This window comes from Trachemys scripta, chromosome 7 (genome assembly GCF_013100865.1).
Source record: "Trachemys scripta elegans isolate TJP31775 chromosome 7, CAS_Tse_1.0, whole genome shotgun sequence".
NCBI classification, from domain to species: Eukaryota; Metazoa; Chordata; order Testudines; family Emydidae; genus Trachemys; species Trachemys scripta.
In genome coordinates this window covers 118,484,236-118,510,454 of record NC_048304.1, presented here as the reverse complement: position 1 = coordinate 118,510,454, position 26,219 = coordinate 118,484,236, and the positions used below count along the sequence as shown (strand labels likewise).

The following is a 26,219-nucleotide window of genomic DNA, read 5'->3' as shown; positions in this document are numbered from 1 at the left end:
GAAGTTGACTAGTGCTCTGTAAATGCTGGCACAGTTGGCAGAGTGAAGCAGGCTTTGACTTTGCAACTGGACCAAATAGATAAGCTATTAGATCAGCTAGAGTGTGAGGCTAATTTATGAAGAACCTTGTGTTTGATGTAGTGGTGAAAGGGGAGCAAGAAGAAACATCAAAGTGCTTGGTGTTGTCAAGACAAGACGGGAAGCAAGATATTGGCAGCAACATTTTGAATGGACTTGAGGGGAACAAAGTTGCAGTAATAAAAGTTCGAAAGGAGGAGGTTGTGCTCCTCAAGATGTGAAATGAGGATTTTGAGTTTTAGCTGTGTGTACAGATGAAAGGTCAGATTTCAGTTATGCTGTGTAGGAAGAAGTGGGAAGATTTACACATAGTCTGTATTGTGAGTCTAGAGAGGGCTGAGTCAAATGTGTCGAAGTTAAAGGCTTGAGTGTTTGGGAAGATGGCTGTGTTCTCCACAGTGATGGCGAAAAGGAGGATTGGGGAATGGAAGCTTGGGGAATGGAGACTGAGAATTAAATTTTGGACATGTTGAGTTTGAGATAACTACGGACATCCCTTTTTAAGGATGGCAGAGAGAGGTCAAAGTACTGGATTAGATGAGTGAGGCAGTTTATCACTAGGGAAGTCGTTGGCTTAAAGATGGTAGTCAAAGCCATACTTGTGGATAAAAGTACCAAGAGATAAGAGGGGAGCCAAGGACAGAGCTGCTGGTGACATCTACAGAAACAGGGAGTTAGGATTATGACTTACCAGATAAAACACTGAAGGAATAAGAGGATGAAGTCATGAAAGCCAACAGGACAGGATTTCAAGAATCATTGACAACTTCAAAAGCTGCCAAGTGGTATCAGATTGAGAATGGAATTTGGAAATGAAAAGGGTAGAGGAGAGATTGTATGGCAGTTTGAGGCTGAGGCATTGAAGGATTGTGTGGGGGGGGCGGGGCGGACATGGGGGATGGTGGTTTTTAGATGTGGGGTGCAGTCAGAGGAGGAGAGAAATCAGGAAGTCTCTGTATTCGTGACGGGGCTGTTTTGACCATTTTTCAGCAGAAATTAAAACCAGAAAATTGTTGGCTCCTGAAAATCTGGCAGCATTGCGTAAAGGGAGTTAAAAAAAATTAGTACTGGGATGCTTCCAAATTTGTTTGGAAGTTTAAAGTAAACTTGAGAGCCAAAAGGATTAGTTAGTATTTGTATAGCATTTAGAAGATGTAAAATACTATATAAGAGGTGGTCTCTGTGCTCCCAATTTTACTTATTTAAATATGGATAAATATTTGATGGTATTTGTTTAAGCTTAATGTATTTATATTGATTATTCCCCCCCTTAACTAGAATAAAAGGACACTCAACCAATGCTCTGGGAGCCACTGACAATCGTTACAAAAATACACTAATAGACGTTTGTATATTGCATATCTAACACTTGTCATCTAGGGATCTCAAACCACTTGACAAATATTAATGAATTAAGCCTGACCAACCCCCTTCCCCCTTGAAATCAGTATTAATCTCATTTTACACATGGGGAAACCAAGGCACGTGATATTCAAATGATTTGGCCAGGGTCACATAGAAGGTTTGAGGGGTGCAACTAGTATCCATTTTCTTAAGTTCCGGTGCTGTCCTCTTCACACACAAGCCTTTTCACTCATTCCCTTTACTGAATTCATACTCAAGAACTGTATTAGTTTGGTGTAATAATGCATTATTACAGAATCTTACTTCAGAACATTTACAAAGTGTCATTTTATTATCCTAGACTTATAGATTATTCAGTCTTCGCTTTCATGCCTAATAATGCATAGTGAGAATTATTGAGCTCAGAACACATATCAGTAAATTTGGCTATTTTAGAAATGTAGCAACTTGAAACGTTTTCAATATTTAGAGTCTGATTATAAGCTTGACAACTTATATCAGTAATATTTCATTACAACACTGTAAAAGATTCATTTTGATGCAAACTATCTCCATGAAGGTATATGGTTTCTTGCAAGACCCCCCCCACCCCCTCAAAATTTCTTATATTTTGGAAACTTTTTTTGCATCAGCCACTTACTGCACACTTTGTTGTCATAGTGATGTTTCATTACAATTGTCTTTTTTTATAAAAAGTGTGGAATTGCCTAATTTAAGATGAAACCTTTTATTCTTTTACTTCAAGATAACTTATCAAAATACACCCACTATCTAGTTTCCATTTTCTAATGTGTGTTTAATTCAGACTTATTCTACAACTTTATCATCTTTCTGTAGCCCATTACATAGGAAAGATTCAGTTGTATTCGAGAAAATAGTCAACTTGTATGACAGGCACAGTGTATGTTAGATTCTGCCTCAGTTCATGATTGTACTGTGTATCCCTAGAAATGACTGTTTTCTGAATCCATAGAACCTTTTTCAGTGAAATCATATGCATTTGAACAATTTAGATTCAGTTCATTTTTTGATCAAACCCTTAGGATGTGACCGCTTTAGTAAATGTTTGATGAGGTAAATCTTCAAGTATTCTGTTCAAAATGAGATAATCTGTTAATGTTTATGATAAAACATTAACTATTTTTAACAAGTTTTTAAACTGAGACAGAAAAAATAATCTCTAGCAAGTTTTAAAAACTGTTCAGTAGCTGTCTATAATTTCAAGCAATTATCTCTCGAAGGGTGAAATTGTGTGGTCTGTAATTAGGAAAAACTTCCATTGATTGCAATGGAAGCTTGGCCTGAGTAAGAATTACAAGATTTTGCTTAAGTATATGTTCAAAATGGCAAGAAACTATAACCTGGTGCGGTGGCTCAGTAGAGAAAATAATGGGGGATGAATTGAAATGAAACCAGCAAGTCATTTTTGCATAGTTTTCCATTATCCATCCCTCATTACAGAAATATGTGGTGTATTCTAAATACTGCCTTGCTTTAAAGCCTGCATATTTTGGGTAATCTAAAACTGAGTAATCCTCTGTATGACATTGTCAACAAAATGAGATTGAAAAGCTTTAGTAGATGCTTTTCCTAAGATATTGGTATTAATCGTAAGACTGTTAAGAAGAGAGGTTATAATCACAGTTGCCAACTTTCACACAGTAAATAAGCACCACGACTTTCACAATAAGCCAAAAATCAAGATAATCCCATTTCAAAACAAGCCAATCCCTAAGAACCCCAACACTCTGACTAGATCCCTCCAGCGTGCAGTCTGGGACTGTGGTGAGTCCACTGTGTACCCCTGACTCTCCCCCTACTTGACATTCCCCCCCCCCCCTTGCTCCTGCTTGCCAGGAGCCGATTTAAAAAAATAAAAAAGTAACAAACTACAAGCCAAAAACTAGCCAACAAGCAACTCACAAGCCAATTAAACCGAAAACAAGCCCAATTTCTGCGTTTTTTCTCGCGAGTTTGGCATGTCTGGTTATAATCAGTGGGTTATATACAGTGTATCCCTGTACAGTGCTTTTGCAGATTAGGTGGTGCTTTGTTACCTTAACTATATAGGAAAATAACCAGAAAAGTACTGATGATACTTTGATTTGTCATTAGATAGCTTAATAGCTATATTCTGTTAAAGTGTATATTTGTCTCTTGCATTTATTACTGGCTTGGGACCTGTGGTCTGCAGGACAGACACTTGTTGTGGGTTCTTCCCTGCCTGCCCCTTCCCCCCCCCCCCCACTAGTAATGGAATCAGTCCATGCCTCTCCTCCGTTATTGCATAGTTGGCTCAGTAGAGGAGGTTTGACGGAAAGTGGAGCTGGAGGCAGAACTGGGGAAGGGGGAGGAGCTGAGGCTAGAGGCGCAGCTGGCTTGGGGGCAGAGAGGGGGTCAGAGCTGTGGCTGGGGGCGGAGCTATGTGGCACCCTCTCCTCCCCTGAACTTTACTCTGTCCCCGCTCAGTGGTCCGACAGTTTAGGGACCACTCCACTAGTGTGTCTTGATGTTCCATATTTTAATAAAAAGGCTTCCAAACCTTCTAAAGTTTACCAGCTATCTGTGTAACACAGAACAAACTACTGCCCCTCAATTCCTAGGGCTGCAGAACAGGGATCTTCTTCGCTTTCCTTAGTAAATTTCCCTGTCTAACTCTAGCAAAGCTGTCAGGTGCCTGGGAAAATAGTAAAATATCAGGGGACAGTAAATAGAAAACGAAAGGTAAAAGTGGACAGAAAAAAACAAGGAGTCTTCTCCCAGGAAATTGTAATCTTCAGGGGCTCTATCAAACGTGATGTGTGTTCTCCTCTTACTCTGGAGATCCAGGTTTGGGCTTTTTACTTCTTTTAACATTTTTTAATGACACAGCTGCTTGAGAAGGCTGGGAGTCAAATGCTCACCTCTGGCATGCTGTACTCCTTTTTCAGGGTGAAGTGTTGTCAATCTGTGCTTGTGACTTCTCTCTCTGCACCCACAGATGCTTTCTGCCTGCCTCTCTCCTCTAACAGAATGCCCCGCAATTGTTGTGCTGGTATGGTGCCCCCCTGCACCACCTTAGTTAAGCAGTAGTTTAAAAACCACATTGTAACCCTATATCTGAAGGAATCCCATCAGGCCCCTGCCCTCTGGTGTGAAACATAATAGCTCTACCTGTTGTAATATCAAAAGATGTAGGAGAAAACACTACAGAAAGCTTTTGAAGTTTGACAATTGGAATCTTAAACCAGAATATTACATGCTGATAAAAATTAGTAAATTTTAAATAGGGTGAATATACTTTTTTTTTAAGTCAGTGCTGTTAGAATACAATACATGTTCTTTTGACAGAGGTAAAGAGCAAGAAATCCAGAAGTTTAAACAAATTTCTGAATGTTCAGTTTTCCTTTCAATAACCTCTAGCAAACTGCGTCTCCTATTTCACCATTATTACATATATGGAATGAGTGCTTTTCCTGTTATCCAGCAAATTAGTATATAATGCATCTTTTCATTTGTAATGGTAATCTTTTCTTCCCAAGGCATCATCAGAGCATAAGTTTCTCCCTAGTCATATTTAAACTCTATGTGGAAGCTTGTCCATTTACAGAACATCAGAGCTGCAGTTTCACTTAGTTTTTGGAGAGAGTCAGGAACAATTCTTCCCTATCCCTGAACACAGTCAAATGGGGAATATAAAAATTACATATAGGAGGTTTTAACATTTCCTTTGGCTATCAATTAAACTCGCACTCTTTAATTAGATTGGGAGCCAAAACACTTTCATACAACTTACTTTTAGGTAGAAATAGTATTTTTTTGTTGTTGTCCTTTTCTGGCAAATAATAGCTATATAACTGCACGCATGCACACCTTCACCTCCAGTCTCTTTCCTTCTGAGAATTGTTTGGGTCTCTTCCTGGCAACTTCTCTCCTCTTATTCTGTTTCCATCTGTTTTCCATTCTGTAACCCTGTGCCCTCTCTTGTCCTGCAGGTGTGGGGGAGTGAATATTGTATATTTGCAGTCCTGTGTCAAGCTTTGGCACAAAGAAGCACTGCAAATCTGTAACAACAAATGTATGTTAAAATACCAACAATACATCTTTCCTCCAGCTGTTCCCTGTCTGAATCCTGATGATGCTCCCATTTGACCCCTATTTACATTCCCACACTTTCTCCCCATGTCATAACCAGCACTGAGTGTCATCCTTCTAGTGTAGGGGTGGCCAAACTGTGGCTCTTTCATAGTTAAAATGCAGCTTGTGGACCCCCCCAGATTCTCCACTACGAGACTCTGGGGGTGGGAGGGGAGCTTGGGACCTCTGCCTTGTGGTGGGGTAGGGCTTCTGCCCAGCGGTGAGGGGGGGTCTCATGGCTTCAGCCCTGTGGGGCATGCCTACTGGGGCTTCAGTTGGAGTGAGACTGAAGCCCAGGGCCCTGGCAGGTGTGCGCCGGCTCTCGAACTTCTAAAGATTGTCCTATGTGGCTCAGAGGGCAATAAGTTTGGCCACCCCTGGATGACAGCTGGTTGAAACTCCCTTTATTATTTCAGTGACATGTACGCCTGTTGAACAGTGTAAGGCACTCCCTATACCAGTTCTCTTTACTGTTTTTGAAGTGGGGGCCACTTTGGCAAAAAATCTTCAATGTGAGAGCCACATCAACGCGACACAGATGGTTGAACACTCTGAGTTCTTTGTTGGTTGATATGATAATATTACCGTTATTGCCATCCATCTCCACCCTCTGACAAATAGAGGCTAGGGACACCATTCCTTACCCAGCCTGGCTAATCCAGTTCTCTTTTAAACCCTGTTATAGTCCTAGCCTTCACAACCTCCTCAGGCAAGGAGTTGAATGCGCTGTGTGAAGAACTTCTTCCTTTTATTTGTTTTAAAGCTGCTGCCCATTAATTTCATTTGGTGGCCCCTAGTTCTTATATTATGGGAACAAGTAAATAACTTTTCCTTATTCACTTTCTCCACACCACTCATGATTTTATATACCTCTATCATATCTCCCCTTTAGTCTCCTCTTTTCCAAGCTGAAAAGTCCTAGCCTCTTCAATCTCTCCTCATATGAGACCCGTTCCAAACCCCTAATCATTTTAGTTGCCCTTTTCTGAACTTTTTCTAATGCCAATATAGCTTTTTTGAGATGAGGAAACTACATCTCTACGCAGTATTCAAGATGTGGGCGTACCGTACCATGGGCTTATATAAGGACAATAAGATATTCTCCGTCTTATTTTTCTATCCCTTTTTGAATGATTCCTAACATCCTGTTTGCTTTTTCGACTGCCGCTGCACACTGCGTGCACATCTTCAGAGAACTATCCACGATGACTCCAAGATCTCTTTCCTGATTAGTTGTAGCTAAATTAGCCCCCATCATATTGTATGTATAGTTGGGGTTATTTTTTCCAATGTGCATTGCTTTACATTTATCCACATTAAATTTCATTTGCCATTTTGTTGCCCAATCACTTAGGCCTGGTCTACACTGGGGGGGGGGCGGGGCTCGACCTAAGATATGCAACTTCAGCTACGAGAATAGCATAGCTGAAGTCGATGTATCTTAGGTCGACTTACCTTGCATCCTCACAGCGCGGGGTCGACTGCCACTGCTCTCCCGTCGACTCTGCTTCCGCCTCTCGCCACGGTAGAGTACAGGAGTTGACGGCAGAGCGATCGGGGATCGATTTATCACGTCTACACTACATGCGATAAATCGATCCCCAATAGATCAATCACTACCCGCCAATCTGGCGGGTAGTGTAGACATACCCTTAGTTTTGTCAGATCTTTTTGAAGTTCTTCACAGTCTGCTTTGGTCTTAACTATCTTGAGCAGTTTAGTATCATCTGCAAACTTTGCCACCTCACTGTTTCCCCTTTCTCCAGATCATTTATGAATAAGTTGAATAGGATTGGTCCTAGGACTGACCCTTGGGGAACACCACTAGTTACCCTTCTCCATTCTGAAAATTTACCATTTATTCCTATCCTTTGTTCCCTTTTAACCAGTTCTCAATCCATGAAAGGATCTTCCCTCTTATCCCATGACAACTTAATTTATGTAAGAGCCTTTGGTGAGGGACCTTGTCAAAGGCTTTCTGGAAATCTAAGTACACTATGTCTACTGGGTCCCCCTTGTCCACGTTTGTTGACCCCTTCAAAGAACTCTAGTAAGACATGATTTCCCTTTACAGAAACCATGTTGACTTTTGCCCAACAATTTATGTTCTTCTACGTGTTTGACAATTTTATTCTTTACTATTGTTTCAACTAATTTGCCCAGTACTAACGTTAGACTTGCGGTCTGTAATTGCCAGGATCACCTCTAGAGCCCTTTTTAAATAGAGGCGTTACATTAGCTATCTTCCAGTCATTAAACAAAGAACAAACATTCAGCTATCACCCAGCCCTCAAAAACTATATACATATGTGTGGTTTTCTTCGTGCCCAGGAGGTAGTGTTTGCTAATGTGGTGAGTCTGCAGATAGCCTAAGACTATAGCTCTTTGAATTCTGAAACCTAATGACAAGTTCAGTAGCAACAATACAACTCTTTTACTGTCAATCATCAAGATAATGGTCTTATCCATTGTAGGATGCATTGGAGAGATTTGTATGGGAGTGCTGGAGCAGCTAGCTGCTGTTGAGTTCTGCTGGAATAGAAAACCAGGAATTCAAGTCCCCCCTCTTCCCCACCCCAAAAAACAAACAAACCAAAAACCTCTCACCCTATCCACAAGCTAGAAGGAAAGGAGAAACCCATCGTCTCACCTATATCATAAACCTCATTTATCTCTTGGGGGGCTAAAAGCCCCTTCTGCCCCTACCAAGTTGCCAAAAACTTCAGCTTTCTCCTGATGGCTTCTATAATGTTGTGCATTGTCCACAAAATTTGCTGCAAACTAAAAAAAAAAAAAAAATTAGGAGAGCCTAAATAAATAAAATTAATATTAAAAATAATGCAAGTGAGACTGTACTAATGGTGGGTACCACTTTTTATACTTATTTCAGTAACAATCTATTTTTCATTCAGTGATTCTATTACAGAATTTTCCATCTTGAGTATAAACCAACAACCAAGGAGAAATTGTAATGCAAAAATAAATGTTGCCAAACTATTAGATTAACTTCTTTAGTAATTAAACATAGGCAAGTTCTAGCTACTTTCCTCCTTCTTAAAAACCCCAGGTTATGGTGATGGGGTGTTTTTGTGAGTTTGTAAGTCTATCAGCTGCTGATTTGATTAAGGAAATCTTGTGGCCTTGATGGTACAACACTTCTATATCCTATTCTATAATACATTCTGTATGTTGAGGGGCTAGGAGTGGAAGAGGATGGAACCTTGTTGGGTTGTTGTCAGTTGATTCCAATGAAGAAATCTCTCCTTGGTGAAGTTGTTTGCATTTCTGTGGTCAGTGGTATAAGGAAATACTACGTTGTAAAAATTTCCAATTATTTCCTCAAGGGTTCTTCTCAATTGCACAATCCTTTGATGTTTTTGTTTGTAAAAAAAGAAGAAATTAGTTTTTAGCTCATTACTTTGAAACTCAGAATTCTGTAATATCTACAGGTTTTATCTTTGATTTTGTAACCCAATGTCAGGAATCAAACCAGAGGTAATGTCTCTTTATACTCATCAGCCATTAAATACCAGTGGCTGTAGGATTTCTCATCTCCCTGAATGTTTCTCTTGTGCCCCTGAATATCTGGCATCATGACAACCCATCATGGTTGCGAGATGAAACTCTAGAGAACTAGTCAGTGTTGCTTTGCCCAGTTTTTATGGGAGAGGTCACTAGAATAGCAACCTCTGTTGAATAAAATATTATTCATCGGGAGGAACAGGCTCTTTGACCAACAAATCCTTTCTTGCCATTGAGTGAAGTACTTCATAAAAAATTTTACTTACAGGCTTATTTTCATTTCCACACCGTGCTAATTTTCAATAATGAATTCTTAAATCCACTTCTATTAGAATGATCTGTATGAGTTTTGAATGAGTCTGACATTTCTTGCCCAACTTTGATCTGAATGGTGTCTTTCACAAATCAGCTGACATTTAAATGTGCATCCAAGTTTAGGTGTTAAGTCCACTGGTGATCCAGTGAATGTGGAGAAAATATAATTCTGCCAAAAGTCAGTGGCTTTCTTAAGAGAAAATGAAAATATTTAAAGATATTTGCTTAAACTTAGGTCTTATCTCACAATGTCTTCAGACCTTGAATCCTTTTTATGGCTCTTTCCTGTACCCTCTCCAGTTTTTCAAAATCCTTTTCCAAATCTCTCTACTCTTACTCACTAGTCCCTTGTCTATGTATCCAAAGCTCATATTAGCCTTTTTTGCCACAGTGTTGCACTGAGAGCTCATATTCAGTTGCTTGTCTGCTGTGATCCTTAAATTCTTTTCAGAGTCACTGTTCTCCAAGACAATCTCCCCATTCTGCAGGAAGGGCCTGCATTCTTAGTTTGATGTGTAATTTTTTATTTGACTATATTAAAATACATTTTGTTGGAATGGACTCCACTTACCAAGTGAACCTGATTTCTAGGTGACTATCCTGGCTTCGTAATTATTTACAACTATGTCAAACTTTGTGTCACGTGCACACACCAGCAGTGATTTTTATATTTACTTCCAGATCACTGATTAAAATGTTGAATAGGACTGAGCCTAGTACCGATCTCTGTGGAATCCCAATAGAAACACCCACACTTGCTGATGCTGATGGTTCCCTATTGACTACTACTTTTTGAGATCTGTCAGTTAGCCAGTTCTTATTTGTTTTAACATGTGCCTTATGAGCTAGTATAATACTAATTTTTAAATATGAATGTTGTGTAGTCCTAAATCAAATACCTTACCAAAGTTTTTTAAGTCTACTGCATCTACTCAGTTACCTTTTTCCACCAAATTTATAATCTCATCAAAGAATGAAATCAGGCTTATTTGACGAGACCTATTTTCTGTAAAACCAAGTTGACTGGCATTAATTATATTCTTTATTAGTTGTATCACATCAGTTTTCCTATTATTTTGTCCATGATTGATGCTAGGCTAACTGGCCTATAGTTACTTAGGTCATGCTGCTTGCCCTTTTATGAAGATTGCCACATTAGGAGTCTTCCAGTCTTCTAGAATTTCCTTAGTATTCTAAAACTTATTAAAATTTAACATCAATAGGCCAGAGATCTCCTCTTCAAACTCTTTTAGGACTCTTGGGTACAAGTTATCCAGGCCTGATTTTAAAAATGTTTTTAAAAGTTTATCACTAGTAGGTATTTTATATCCTCAGTTACTAATGGACTGACATGAGAGGAATACATCATTCTTCTTCGAGTGCTTGCTCATATCCATTCCATTAGGTGTGTGCGCGCCGCGTGCACGATCGTCGGAAGATTTTCTACCCTAGCAACACCGGCGGGTCGGCTGTGGAGCCCCCTAGAGTGGCGCCTTCATGGCGCTGAATATATACCCCAGCCGACCCGGCGCCCCCTCAGTTCCTTCTTACCGCCCCTGACGGTCGTTGGAACTGTGGAGCACTGCTTAGCTGTTCTCCACTCTCCCTAGCTTAGTTAGTCATTCGCAGTTATAGTTATAGTTGTAGTTCTAGTGTTTGCAGTTTAATAGTTAAATAGTTTTAAAGTTGTTCTAGTTGTTATTGTAGTTCAGGGGATTAAGGGGGTCGTCTCCCCCTTTCTCCCCCGGCCGCGGGGCCGGGCTCATGCCCAACGCTCCCGGCTTCAAGCAGTGCGCCTCCTGCGCTAAGCCTATGCCCACGAGCGACCCGCACGACTCCTGTTTGAAGTGCCTGGGAGAGTCCCACCAAACAGATAAATGCAAGATCTGTAAGGCCTTCAAACCAAGGACCAAGAAGGAGCGGGACTTTCGGCTCAGGCAACTCCTGATGGAGGCGGCACTTAGCCCGGACACTCCTTCTACGGGCCAGGCTCCGGCGCCTAGCACCTCGGTGCGCAGTGCCCCGGCGGCACCGGCTATGACGACCACGCGAGTGGCGTCAGACAAGCCTCCCCGGCACCGGACCTCGTCGGCACCGCAAGCACAGCAAGTGCCTCGGCGCCGGTCATTATCCCCAGGGCATAAAAAAGCCCATAAGACGGGGACATCCGTGCCGAAGACGCCGGCTCCCCCAGTGCCGGGGGTAGAGCCGCGTCCGCCGGTGGAGCAACGAAAACAGGTGCCTCCAGCACCGTCGACTCCGGCGCCGAGGCCGTTGAGTCCGGTGCAAATAGCGTCTCCACCGAGGCCGGCGGTGATACAGTGTCTCCCGTCGACTCCAGAGACCTTCGCGGCGGCGAGAGACTTAATAGCTCTCACGGAGCCGGCACCGCCTCAACCACCGGCACCGACTGCACCGTTGACTCGCCCGGTCCAGTCGAGAGGGAAACCTGCCTTGATGCGCCCTCCATCACAAGGGCTGGAACCTCGGCACCGATCCAGGTCCCGAAGCAGGTCCCCACGCCGCTCGCAGTCCCGGCACCGAATATCGTCTCGGCACCGGTCGTACTCGCGGCCAAGATCTTCTTCGCGGCACCGCTCTACGTCTCGGCACCGATATGATCGGCGGCACCGATCAACGTCGAGACGTAGTTCTCGGCACCGCTACGGTCGACGCTCGACGTCGAGGGGCCGCTCCCGGCACCGGGCATACTCCAGGTCCTCGTCGAGGTCCAGATCCGACTCCCGGCACCGACGAGGTCATCGGCACCGGTCGCGGTCCCGGCACCGATCGCCGGCACCGCGCAGAGATAGATCATCTCCGGACCGGCACCGTACGGCACCGCAGCCCACGGGGATCGTTTCATCTCTCTCGGCACCGCCATGGCCGTCAAGATCGGTGTCTCGCTCCTCGGAGGACCTGTCGAGATCGGCATACCCCCCTCAAGGGCAAGCCGAAGAACGAAACTTGGGCCATTGGCAGGAGATGGCAGAGGACCTCTCTCATGGACCATCTCACTGGTCGTTTTGGACCCCGTGGGCGTACCACCAGGAGCAAGGGGCTCCAATACCATCGACCTCTCGCTCGAGTCACTCGGTCAGAAGGGCCCCAGAATCCACCATCTCTCGGCCTCCGCCAGGAGGCATGGAGGCTTCCGTGTCCACGCCACCCGACACCATGGACCCAAGTGCAGGTGACGCTCCGGCCCAAGAGCAGGGGGATCAGGACCCCCCCTTGGATCCAGTACCACCGGAGGCATCCTCCTCCTCCTCTCCGGATGAGGCAGTGGCGGGCACTTCATGTACGGGTCCCCCTCCGATAGATCTTCGGGCTCACCAGGATCTCCTGCGTAGGATGGCCCGTAATATGGACCTGCAGGCGGAGGAGATAGTGGAGGTGCACGACCCGATCGTGAATATCCTTGGAGCGGATGCCCCATCGAGGGTGGCGTTACCCCTGATCCGCACGATCCAAACGAATGCGGATACGATATGGCAAACTCCTGCCTCTATTCCTCCCACAGCGAGAGGGGTGGAAAGGAAATACTTTGTCCCGTCTAAGGACTATGGGTACTTGTATACCCACCCCCAACCGTGTTCACTGGTGGTGGAATCAGTGAATGCACGAGAGCGCCACGGCCAGCAGGCTGCAGCGCCTAAATCAAAAGAGGCTAAGCGGCTTGATCTGTTTGGCCGTAAGGTTTACTCAGCCGGAGGGCTACAACTTAGAGCGGCGAACCAGCAGGCGCTACTGAGCCGCTACAATTTCAACTCCTGGAACTCTATGGGGAAGTTTAAGGAGTTGATTCCCCAAGAGTCCAGGGAAGAGTTTGGAGCCATGGTAGAGGAGGGCAAGAAGGTGGCTCGGACCTCCTTGCAGGCCTCCTTGGACATTGCAGACTCAGCTGCGAGGACCCTGGCTTCGGGTATCGCTATGCGCAGGATCTCCTGGCTTCAGGTTTCGGGTTTGCCTCCGGAGCTGCAGCAAACCCTACAAGATCTGCCCTTTGAGGGTCATGGATTGTTCTCAGATAAGACGGACTCTCGCCTGCAGAGCCTCAAGGACTCGAGAACAATCATGCGCTCCCTGGGGATGCATGTTGTGGGCCCTCAGCGCAGGCCATTTAGGCCGCAGCCTCAGCGCTTCTACCCCCCCCCGCCTCGTCAGAGACAGGACTCGGCCCGGAGGCGAGGGAGAGGTGGTAGAAGAAGGTGGACCGGCCCTCAACCCGGCCAGAACCAGGGGCCACCTAGACCGCCTTCAGGCCCCAGGCAGAACTTTTGAAGGTGCGGTCGAGGACGGCGCCCCAGTCATCCCCCAGGATCCAACCCCCTCCTTTCGGGATCGCCTCTCCCACTTCCACCGTGCTTGGTCCCTTATAACTTCGGACCGTTGGGTCCTCCGCACGGTGGAGAGGGGATACGCTATCCAGTTTTCTGCTATCCCCCCCTCCTCCCCCCCTTCCCCGTCCCTCTTCAGGGACCCTTCTCACGAGCAACTTCTTATTCAGGAGGTTTCTACACTCCTGGCCATGGGGGCCATAGAGGAGGTTCCGATAGAGTTAAGGGGCAGGGGATTTTATTCCCGTTACTTCCTGATCCCCAAGTCCAAAGGAGGTCTGCGACCCATCTTGGACTTGCGCGGACTCAACAAATTCGTAGTAAAGTTGAAGTTCCGCATGGTCTCTTTGGGGGCCATTATCCCTTCCCTCGATCCTGGAGACTGGTTCGCCGCCCTCGACATGAAAGACGCATACTTTCACATTGCAATTTACCCGCCTCACAGACGCTTCCTGCGATTCGTGGTAAACACGGTGCACTACCAATTTGCAGTCCTTCCCTTCGGCCTATCCTCGGCCCCAAGAGTGTTCACGAAATGTATGGCTGTCGTGGCAGCGTACCTTCGTCGGCAAGGGGTACAGGTGTTCCCGTACCTAGACGACTGGCTGGTGCGCGGTCGCACCAAGGAGCAAGTTCAAGCTCACGTCCACAGAATAGTGCACACATTCAACGAGTTGGGCATCCTACTCAACAAGGACAAATCCACTCTAGAGCCTACCCAGAGAATAGAATTCATCGGCGCAGTTCTAGACTCCAGACGTGCACAAGCCATCCTGCCAGACAACCGCTTTGGCACCATCACGAACCTCATTCAAGGGCTCAAGGCCTTCCCAACTACCACGGTGAGGTCGTGCCTTACCCTGCTGGGTCATATGGCTTCCTGCACGTACGTAACCAGGCATGCCAGACTTCGGCTTCGCCCGCTTCAAACCTGGGTGTCATCAATATACCGTCCACATCGGGACAGCCTGAACATGGTGGTCACGGTCCCGAACTCGGTCCTGGCCTCCCTCACCTGGTGGCTAGATCACAATGTGGTCTGCGAGGGGATGCCATTTCACGCCCCACAACCCTCTCTGCACCTGGTCACAGACGCGTCATCTCTGGGTTGGGGCGCCCATCTCAACGAACACCATACCCAGGGCCTGTGGACTGCACCCCAGTTAGCCCTGCACATCAATGTTCGGGAACTGATGGCGGTGCGCCTGGCGTGCCAGGCATTCCTCAATCTCCTACGTGGCCGCTGTGTGTTAGTTCTCATCGACAACACCACGGCCATGTTTTACATCAACAAGCAAGGAGGAGCACGTTCGTCAATTCTATGCCAAGAGGCCATTCGCCTGTGGGACTTCTGCATCGCCCACTCAATCCATCTCACGGCATCGTTCCTCCCTGGAGTCCAGAACACTCTAGCGGACCGACTCAGCAGGTCCTTCCAGACGCACGAGTGGTCTATCCGTCCGGACATCATACATTCCATCTTCCAGAGGTGGGGGTTTCCCCAGATAGACCTGTTTGCATCTCGAGACAACAGGAAGTGCCATGTGTTCTGCTCCCTACAAGGTCGAGCTCCGGGCTCCCTCTCGGATGCGTTTCTCCTTCCCTGGAAAGACCACCTGTTTTATGCATTCCCTCCGTTTCCTCTGGTCCACAAGGTACTGCTCAAATTGCGCAGAGACCAGGCACAGGTAATTCTGATCGCTCCAGCGTGGCCGAGACAACATTGGTACTCCACACTGTTGGAACTCTCGGTTCAGACACCGATCCCGCTTCCATTATGTCCGGATCTCATCTCTCAGGACCACGGCCGGTTGCGTCACCCCGACCTGCAATCACTCCACCTCACGGCGTGGCTGCTCCATGGTTCACCCAGGCAGAGCAGCAATGCTCGCACTCTGTACAACAGATTCTGCTGAGCAGTAGGAAGCCCTCAACACGGACCACGTACCTGGCCAAGTGGAAGCGGTTCTCCTGTTGGTGCGAACAACGAGCCACGTCCCCGTTGCAGGCACCCATTCCTCTCATTTTGGAATATCTCCTCTCCCTAAAACAACAGGGGTTGGCGATATCTTCAATTAGAGTTCACCTGGCCGCTATATCGGCCTTTCACCCAGGGGAACTCGCGTCCTCGGTATTCTCTAACCCGATGGTCGTTAGATTCCTCAAGGGCTTAGACCGGACGTACCCACAACAGCGTCATCCCGTCCCGACGTGGGATCTCAATCTGGTTCTCTCCAAACTCACAGGTCCTCCATTCGAGCCACTAGCCACCTGTTCACTTTTGTACCTATCCTGGAAGACAGCCTTCCTCGTAGCCATCACCTCAGCAAGGCGCGTTTCTGAACTCAGGGCGCTTACATCCGAGCCCCCTTATACAGTTTTCCATAAGGATAAAGTGCAGCTTCGTCCACATCCTGCCTTTCTCCCTAAGGTGGTTTCTCCATTTCATATCAACCAGGACATATTTCTCCCGGTCTTTTATCCCAAACCACATGCCACTCGCCAGGATCAACGTTTGCATTCCCTGGACGTACGCAGGGCCCTGGCCTTCTATATTGACCGCACAAAGCACTTTAGAAAGACGACGCAACTCTTCGTTGCAGTGGCCGACCGAATGAAAGGCTCACCGGTCTCCTCACAACGCCTATCCTCCTGGATTACGTCTTGCATCCGGACTTGCTATGACCTGGCAGGTGTCTCAGCACCCCACCTCACCGCTCACTCCACGAGGGCCCAAGCCTCCTCGACTGCTTTCCTGGCACATGTTCCGATCCAGGACATTTGTAGAGCGGCGGTTTGGTCATCAGTCCACACGTTTACAGCTCACTATGCACTAGTGCAGCAGTCCAGGGACGATGCTGCTTTCGGATCAGCGGTTTTGCACACAGCAATGTCTCACTCCGACCCCACCACCTAAGTTGGGCTTGGGAGTCACCTAATGGAATGGATATGAGCAAGCACTCGAAGAAGAAAAGACGGTTACTCACCGTTGTAACTGTTGTTCTTCGAGATGTGTTGCTCATATCCATTCCAAACCCGCCCCCCGTCCCCACTGTCGGAGTAGCCGGCAAGAAGGAACTGAGGGGGCGCCGGGTCGGCTGGGGTATATATTCAGCGCCATGAAGGCGCCACTCTAGGGGGCTCCACAGCCGACCCGCCGGTGTTGCTAGGGTAGAAAATCTTCCGACGATCGTGCACGCGGCGCGCACACACCTAATGGAATGGATATGAGCAACACATCTCGAAGAACAACAGTTACAACGGTGAGTAACCGTCTTTTCTGCCTCATTCCAAATACAAAACATATTTATTGAACTAACATAGAAACCGCAGTAAGCTGTATCAATAGAAACTGCATCTTCTAGTGGCTTTGCCTGTCTGCTCTGGGGGTTTGCCCTGATGCAGCCACACCAATGGCTGGCCAACAATTGATGAACTCCCCCCACTGTAAATGAGGTCTGAATTTAGAAGCAGGTGAGTAACTATACGTTGAAGTAGCACTCGGTTATGTCTTTGGCAATGTGAAGGGATTAGAGAAGAGTGAATTATACTCACTCCTAGGATAGATGGCGACCTGATAGTTTTCAGACAATTTCCTATAATATAGACTGCTCATTTTAGCATTAAATTTCTCTCACTTGTCAGTCTTACAAGTAGAAAGAGAACAGATGAAGTTTTAAAATGACTATTGCTATGAGATATGCTGGTAGTCCGAATATATAAACATGTTACAAAAAAAACTTCACATTTATTTATTCAGAAGCTTGCCGTGTCATTAAGTATGCAGGAGACTGAGAGTGACGAATTGGTTTTATCCAACTGAATAATTGGGGAAAACAAATTTGATTACACACGGAATAATTGAATTTCATAATTATTTAATCACTCATTTTTAAAAAATAAATATTATGTCCTTGGAATAACATGTTAATCGTAAGCTTTACCTGACTCTGTGTACATGGGTTTTTTATATATTTAAATTTTGCTTTCCTGGAAGACCAACTCTTAATACAACTAAAATTATTAGAGAACACTGGACTGACGAAGAAGTAGTAATGGAGGGGTTAGGGCTGTCTAATACAGTTGAAAAACAGTGACACAATAAATATGTGTAGCATACCATTGTAGAGATTAAAAAAAAATATTCTGAGAGTACTCGAGCCAATTTGTGAAACAGTAAGAAGGAAAAACTGGTGATGGCTGGAATAGGCTGTCAGCCTTATAAATAAAAATTCCATGGTTAATGAGAAATGTATATGCCTGGATTGCTTTGTACAAACAGAGCATACTGGTTTCATAATGGTAAACAATTATATTCATATTCTGAATCTATGACTTTATTGCTAAGTTTGAATCCTATAGATGTGCTCTTGCTGTCTTGTGGGGTTTTTGGTTTGTTTTTCTTTTCCTTCCCCCTCCTCTCCTCTCCTCTCCTTTCCTCCCCACACCCACCCTCTGCACCCCCTTCTCCATTGCAATCTGTTATATATGGCATGACTTCAGAATGTGAAGAATGGTTTTGATTTGTTGGGAAAATGGTAGAAGTACTCTTTGGTTTTTTTGCCCCCTATGTGTTGCATACAGAAGAAGAGATTTTTACCGTGGAAAATAGTTCATGCCAGAGAGAACAAAGATGATGAGAAACAGGGATTTTTTGGGTACTTTTTTTCATACATTTTATTTAGGCATTTCACTTTCACATGAAAAGGTTAATTGGAGGCAAAGGGGAACTTAATAGCATCCTGGCTGCCTTGAAGGGCTGGGTTGAAAAGAGACAGAAGTTTCTTTATGAACTTTGACACTAGTACAGTACTTACAAAGTGGACAGATTTCAAAGAGAAATGTTCCTCTTTCTCTTGCACCCCACCCAAATTATGGTTTGCTCACTCAGCTACATCTCAGAGGCAGCAGGGCGGCTACTTTTTTGTTGTGCTGAAAGAAGAGTATGGATCATACTTCCTTAAAATGGTAGTGACACTTTTAAGTGTCTAATATTTTTATTGAATTTTGGATTCAGAATTGTGAGTATTTGGCAAAATGGCAGGATTCATGTACTAACACATTCCTGACTGGATATTTATCAACTTTCTCCCATTTTAAGGATTCCCCTTTTCCATGACTGATTCGGTATAATTAGAACCTTGCAAATCTACGGATATCTGTATCTGCGGATGCAGATATTCACGGACCATGTTTACGGATTGCAGATTGGATGTGGATACGGAATTTGTATCTGTGCAGGGTTCTATGTATAATGTATTGTTCATTCATTCTTCTAAATCTACATACATCTTCTCAAATTTCATAGTGAGTTTTTATGTAAATATTTTGAAGAGTTCAAGAAACCTTTTTGATAGTCTTGCTGTTTTTAGATACATGTTTAGAAGTAAGTATGCTGAAAGATAACACAACACAGTTCCAACATTACAGAAACCCTCTCAGGAGATGATGATCTTTTTGTTTCACTTTACAGGTTAACTACATTAATAGAGCAAGGAGAATTGTGAAAAACATCCCAGGTAATTAAATGTTTTAAATTCTATAGTAATGTATTCTTGGAGGCAGTTTAATATAATGATGGTCTTGACAGTATTGGCTAAAAATGATGATTTATTTTAAACACCTGAAACATTATTAAAATTGCTTTAAAGTGACAATGTGATACATTTTATGCCTCTGCCTATCGAATGCACTTATATTCTCTTGTTATATAATAAAATACTATGGTAGGAAGCAATCTTGCATTGTCTGAGGATGGACTAGATGATCTAAACATACCATATAATATCTTATGGCACCTTTGTATATTTGAGGATCTCACAGTGCTATATAAACAATAATTAAACCTCAACACTACACTTAATAGAAAAGTATTATGTTACCCATTTATAAAAATAGGATAAGTCATAGAGCGTAAGTGCCAGAGAACACTTAGCAAGTGTTTTGACCATGATGTGTCATTTTGCTAAATTGAAATTACTATAGTCAGCTTTACAATGTGTTAAATTCTGCTATCCATTGTATTCATCTTACGTTCTTTTCCAAGAGAGTCTTTAGGCAGTGGAACCTGAGCGGTTGCCTGTGTTTTAGATACAAGGTGGCTGTTGTCATTCATACCTTCATCCCCTCACAGTCTGATTTGCTGCCTCCTGGAAAGTTGCCCTGTGGGTACATCTAGGGAGGTGGTATGTCATGGGTTTTCATCTTCAGGCCAGTAGGCAGCAAATACTCTAGCAGTGTAGTGGATAGTGACTCTTCCTTTCCCTAAAACCTTGGTTCCACTGAAGGTGCTTCTAATTTTAGATGCCCTAGATCAGTGGTCACCAACCGGTCAATTGTGATCGACTGGTTGATCCTAGAGGATCTCCCAGTCGATCGGGCTCTCCGGCGGCACAGTGTGGTTGCTGCTATGGCAGACTCCCTGCCTACCCCAGCCCCATGCCGCTCCCAGAAGCGGCCAGCGTGGCCCTGGAGTGGGGGGGGGGTGTCTCCCTCCGCACACTGTTCCTGCCTTCAAGCACTGCCCCCCACAGCTCCCTTTGGCTGGGAGAGCTACGGGGATGGTGCTTGTAGAGAGGGGCGGCAAGCGGAGCCACGTACCTCCGCGCCCCCCCCCTCCTCCCCACCAGGGGCTGCTGGGACGCATTGGCCCCTTCCAGGAGCGGTGCGGGGCTGGGGTAGGCAGGAAGCCTGCCTTAGCCTCACTGTGCCCGCTGCCAACCAGGAGCCGCTAGAGGTAAGTGCTGCCCGGTGGGAGGCCACACCCCAACCCCCATCCCCATCCCTGAGCCCTCTCTTGGAGCCAGCACCCTGTACCTCTCCTGAACCCCCAGCCCTGAATCCCCTTACAGACCCAGCACCCTGTACCCCCTCCTGCACTCCAACCTGCTGCCCCAGCCCTGACCCCCTTCCCAGAGCCAAAACCCTGTATCCCCTCCACCCCAACCCGCTGCCCCAGCCCGTAGCCCCCTCTTGCACCCAAACTCCCTCCTAGAGCTTGCACCCCAAGCCACCTCCCACACTGTGAACCCCTCGACCCCAACCTAGAGCCTGCACCCCCTCCTGAACCCCAACCCTCTGCCCCAGCCTGGTGAAAGTGAGTGAGGGAGAGCGAGTGACTGAGATTTGGGGGGGGGAGGAAGGGTGAGTGGGGCAGGGCTTTGGGGAAGGGGCAGGGTAGATCCTGGGTTGCCCTTAGATTCAAAAAGTGATCTTGGGTGTAAAAAGGTTGGATATCACTGTCATAGATGAAATAAGCCAAAACACTTCACTATCCTGATGCCTAATGTGCTGGTAAACCAACTACTTTAGAATATATCTTGCTGTAGGGCCTATCTACAGCCATACTCTTGGCCCACTACTCTTGCTTTGTTACTCAATCACTTGTGCCTTGAACAACCCACTTTTTGTTGCCACATGTCTTCGTTCTCAGACTTCCCCCTACTTTCCCAAAGTCTCTGCTTTTAGTTACCATTCTTTTGCTAACCTCAGCTCCAGTGCTCTTGGGCCTGATTTTATTCATCTTCCTTAAACCAAAAGAAACTCATGTGACACAACATTTTTAATTTGCTGTGATTTGTCCTCCCCATCCCCAACTCTTTTCTGCCGTCACTTGCTATGTTCTGTTTAATTTAGAATGTAAGCTCCTCTGGGCAGCTTATCATATGCTTCTGTGCATAGAATGCAAATCTGTATGCAATGACTTACCTGTCCTTCCCAAGCTTTGTCTCCTATGGGAGTACCATGCCAGTTCATGGAGAGATTGTAAAACTCATAATTTTAATTATTAAAAAATGTTCTTGGATGATGGATGACTATTGGTACTTTTTAATGAAATCAAATAGTGATGAAAGCTTTTTTTTTTAACTCCTTCACTAAGAATACCTGAAATTGTGACTTAGTAATGATAAGAGAGGCATGATTGTTGAGCTTCATGCTGTATGTAATAGTTCTGGATAAGTATCTAGATCTCAGTTATACAGATTGTTGATGCAGATCATACAACAACAGCATCATGTATGTATGTAAAAGAACCTTATTTATATATAAATAATTTTGTCTAGCATGAGTAATTGGTTTCCATGAGATTTATTTTGGTGACCAGCCTTCAACTCCAGTACAACTGGTATATCTGAAGTGAGTTGGTTATTTGGATTAGTTATGTTTTAGGATGTATGTTTCTTGCCTGCTAAAGTGACATCAAACCAAATTTTTTTTCCCATATGTTTGGGGTGGGGATGGGGATGGGGGTGGTAGGGAACTCCCAGTCCCGACTATTTCTCTTCATTATTTAGTAATCTTGAGCTTAGAGTCTCCTTAATTAACAAGCTTCTATACCATTGCTAAAACAGGATTTGACCGCCTAATTTCCCCATTTTCCTGCTTTCCACCTCTTAGATCTCAGTTCTTGCTACAGTGTGGAGAGAAGTAGTATTAATACTTTGTTCCTGCCTTTTGATTCCCCCCCCCCCCCCATCAAAAGGTGTTTCTCTCTGGAACAGTTTCTTCAGCGTACAGGAAATCCACAAGAAAAGGCAGACAATCTTATGGGGCTTATATGTATGGACTATGCCCAGACTCCTGATTTCTTGGTGGGTGTCTTCACCGAGGCTAGAGGTTACACAAAGATTTCCTTGTAAGTCACTTGTGTAGACTTAAGAAGTCAGAGGAGAAAATCTTTCCCAGAGGTGGGGAAAGCGTCAAGCCCACTATCAATAATATGCGTTCCCACTTCTGGAAGCAATAGAAGTATATTGACTCTGTTTTGAAGTAATTCCTGCTGTCTTTTCCACTTTTCTTGATAAATTCAAACCTTCTGAGATGCCTGAAGTTGTCTGAAATGCAAGTCCTTTTCCTTAGAATTTAAGGGCCTCTAATTCCCAGCACTAACTCCCTTCAATTCACTCTGGAAATTACCTCTTGCACAGCCTCCCGGTAAGATAAGAAGCTGGCAGGAGATCATATAAAGGAATTATTACATCACTGAAAAGAAAGATGCAAGTGAACCTCAACCCCTTCATCTGAATTTTTCCATTGCTGGTGGAGAGGTTTCTGTGTCCTTGCCTAATGTGGAGGAAAGGTATTGCTCCAGAGGCTTTTTGCCCCAGGGGACTGTCCCTAACGGTGCAAAACCCTGTCAGATTATTTTCCTGACACTTTTTTGCCTCCCATACTAGTCCCTCAAAAAGACTTCTAAAGAGATTTCCCATATTGTAGAGGAAGACAAGACATGGCCTTTCCTACTTGCCCTGCAATTGAAGCATTGATAAGTAACGTGTCTGGCTCCAAACTACAAGCTTTTCCCTTTTTCCAGCCATTTAAAAAAAAACTGTCCAGCTGAAAAGTTTGAAAAGGAGAAAATGTAGGGTTAATCTCTCTTCTGTGTGATTAAGCAATTGTTTTTTGCATAATATAGCTCGATATTAGTAATTCTTTTCTGTCTGCTGTAGAGATAGTATCCGTAATCAAGTGAAGGAGTTCACTGTGGCTTTCTCCCTGGTTCATGGACATGGTTAGAAAATTTCAGTCAGTTTCTCTTTTCTGTAGTGTAGAGACTGTTTCTTTTGGGAAATTTCACAAACCTACGTTGTGGAATGCCTGTGAGAGACTACATACTTTACATTGCTTAGAATTGCTGATAACCATTTATTCTTTATATTTTCAGTTTATTATATCTTTGGGGCTGTAAATGAAAAGCGGATAAGAATATCTTCTAACAGTTTAAGGGGAAAAACTAATAGTAACCTTCTGGGAGGAAAGGTGACCATTACAATATGAGCAAAGAGAGGCTATAATGTTTGATATTCAAGCAAGTTTGAAAAGAGCTCTTAAAACTTACAGGCACCCAACTTATTAATGTAGGGAAACTGTGTTCCATACAATGGTAAATGAAATGAAAACTGTTCTGCAGGTATTGTAATGGAACAGGGTAGAGATTAATCTACTTTCTAAAACAAATTAGATGGGCAAACCTCAGTATTCTCTTTGGGAATACGATCTGCAACTCCACAACTAGTAGGTTCATACAAGGTGTTTAAACTTGACATTAGAGGAGAAAGGGTACCCTTTCTGGGATAGCCAGAGGTAGAACCTGTTTGGGATAGCCAGAGGTAGACACATGGCAGATCACTTGATACTAGAGGGAAACCTTTGACATGCTGCAGTGATAGAGGATAGACAAGGTCTCTGATAGCCTGAGGGTGAAAAGTGAACATTGTATTTTCTTTATTTATTCTGGTATGATAGGTTAGGGAGCCCAAGAACTATATGCATATTTGTGCCATCTCATTTTGTTGTTTAACTTTTTTTCTAATATTTATTTTCTTTAATGCTACAGGCTCATAGACTTTTCAGGGTATTCATTCAGTGCCCCACAAGAAGTAAATGATGTTTCAGCATCTGAGGAAACTTAATAAAAGCGAGTCTGGAATCTAAACCCACTGAGGGTCTCTGAAGGCATGGACCAGATGGTCCTGTACCATAAAATGTAAGAGCAGAGTTCACTTGGGAAGCAAAACTGGCAATCCACCCCCCCCCCCCCAAAAAAAAGGCAAGGGGATTTCTCCAGTTCATTCAATAAGCCCAGTCCAGAATATCTCCTCTAATTTCAAATGTGGTGGGAGAGCAGATTGAGTCAACCTTTTGTTCTGTTCTGTTTGGAACAGGCAGTGGGCAAATTGCATAGCAGAGTGATAACCTGGAAGATCATTTGGGCCTGTGTTGTCCAGATTTATTGCATGATTTCAGAAGGAATTGTCAAGAATTGGGACTAAACAGACAGAGTCCATAGTTTCTCAACCCAATTCAATAGAATTCAGTGTCTGACTATTCACATCCCACAAACTGCAATATCTTTCCTACACGCTTTCTTTCCTGATTTTTTTTTTCTACAGTCCATAGAAAGGAGAATTCAACAACTTTAAACTACCTTTGAAGCAGTGTCAGTGGGCCCTTTGTCCAAAAGTCTCAGGAGTCTACTCTAGTTTATTATCCCAGTTATGTCAAAGTGATTACTTTTATTAGATTATAAACTTTTAGAGTGGTGAGTCTCATAATGTACCTTGTATATAATCAAGCACACCTTGGAGCTTAATAAATGCTCCCAATTATAGATTTAAAATTGCTACATGAATCTCTTGTGAAGGAAAAGATGAAAATGGAGTTGGCAAGAACAATTGCCTAAGTATTTTCACAGTTCACCAATGCCAGAAAGTTCCTCTAGGCTGAATACTTTCTATATGTGCTAATAAATTGGTGTACTCATGAGTTTCTGATGTTTTTTTGGTTGTACCCTGCTGTTAGTATTTTTCTCCACCTTGAAGATCATAACAGAAAAGTAGTTGTGGTATCGGCATTGAGACCATGGACATGCCTTCCTTCCAAAGATGGCTGTCATAGCTTCAGTGGAGCTCCTCCTTTTGGACACATACCAGGCCGCTCTGTTTGGATCCCAACACACTGGACCCTGTGCTTTACATCTGTGCAGAGTCCAGGCACTCCCTCTGGTTTTGGGTTTTTAATGCACAGTCTCAGGGTGCAGATTTTCTTTCAAACACCCTCTTATCAGAGCTGAGTCTCCATGGTTCAACTACCTAGGCCCTGTAACTAGTGTCGACTTCCCCAGAATCCCCAGTCATTTCAGCATACCCTATCCCAAAGCTCTAACCGTATGGGCACTTCAATTTCCAATTGACCTCTCGAGGGACATGTGATTGTTGAAGCAAACAGGTGCAGACTTAAAAAAAAAAAAAAAAAAAAAAAAAAAAAAAAAAAATCTGATACAAAATGCTCTTTAATGTAGATAGCGCAAGAGAGTTCCAGATCTAGGTAATGTTGCAGAAATCTCCCATGTTGTCCACACTGGTTATTTGGGAGTCTTTTCCACCAGTAAAACTGGCAGTGTGGGAGACTGTGTGACTTAGTCTGATAATGATTTGGCCCTTTTAAAAGAGAGGAGGAATTTTTTTAAATATGTTGATGTAATAAAAGACTCATCTTAGGAACTTAGGTGGTGAGCAGGAAGATGGATTCAGAGAAAGACAAAACCCTTTTTGTACTGCTACCTTTTGGTCAAGAGGATAGAGTATAAATCTTCCGTTCTGGGTTGTTACTCTGAAATGCCATTACAGATAATAATTCTTTTCTCACCATCGTTACATCCTGTGTTCATACAATTTCTTCTTTGTAGTGTGAAAAGATGGAATTGTTACAATACTGTAAGGACAAACTGTTTTTGTGGTGAGATCTTCTATGGAAAAGGAGAGACCAGTATTTTCACTTATTATATGAGTTTCCTGTTCAGCTGAAGAAATTATTCTGTAACTTAGCCCATATTTGCTAGAACTATCACTGCCGTTTCCTGTGGTGTGTATGGAAATGATTTTATATCTCTCGTCCATCCACCCAGTTTTCTGTGCTGATTGTGCTAATGTGTTGAACTGTACTATTTACTATAACAAACTATGTCAAAGGATTGGAGCTCTG

The 26,219-nt window shown here is 44.3% G+C and overlaps 1 protein-coding gene across 7 annotated transcripts in view; it reads left to right on the top strand.

Annotated features, from left to right (window-relative positions):
- Positions 1-26,219, top strand: part of ADD3 (adducin 3) — a 191,449-nt gene that overhangs the window by 68,808 nt on the left and 96,422 nt on the right. For all 7 annotated transcript variants that reach the window (XM_034775291.1, XM_034775287.1, XM_034775285.1 and 4 more), the window contains exon 2: positions 19,210-19,255. The gene's annotated coding sequence lies outside the window, so the exon portion shown is untranslated. The remainder of the gene's footprint in view (positions 1-19,209; positions 19,256-26,219) is intronic.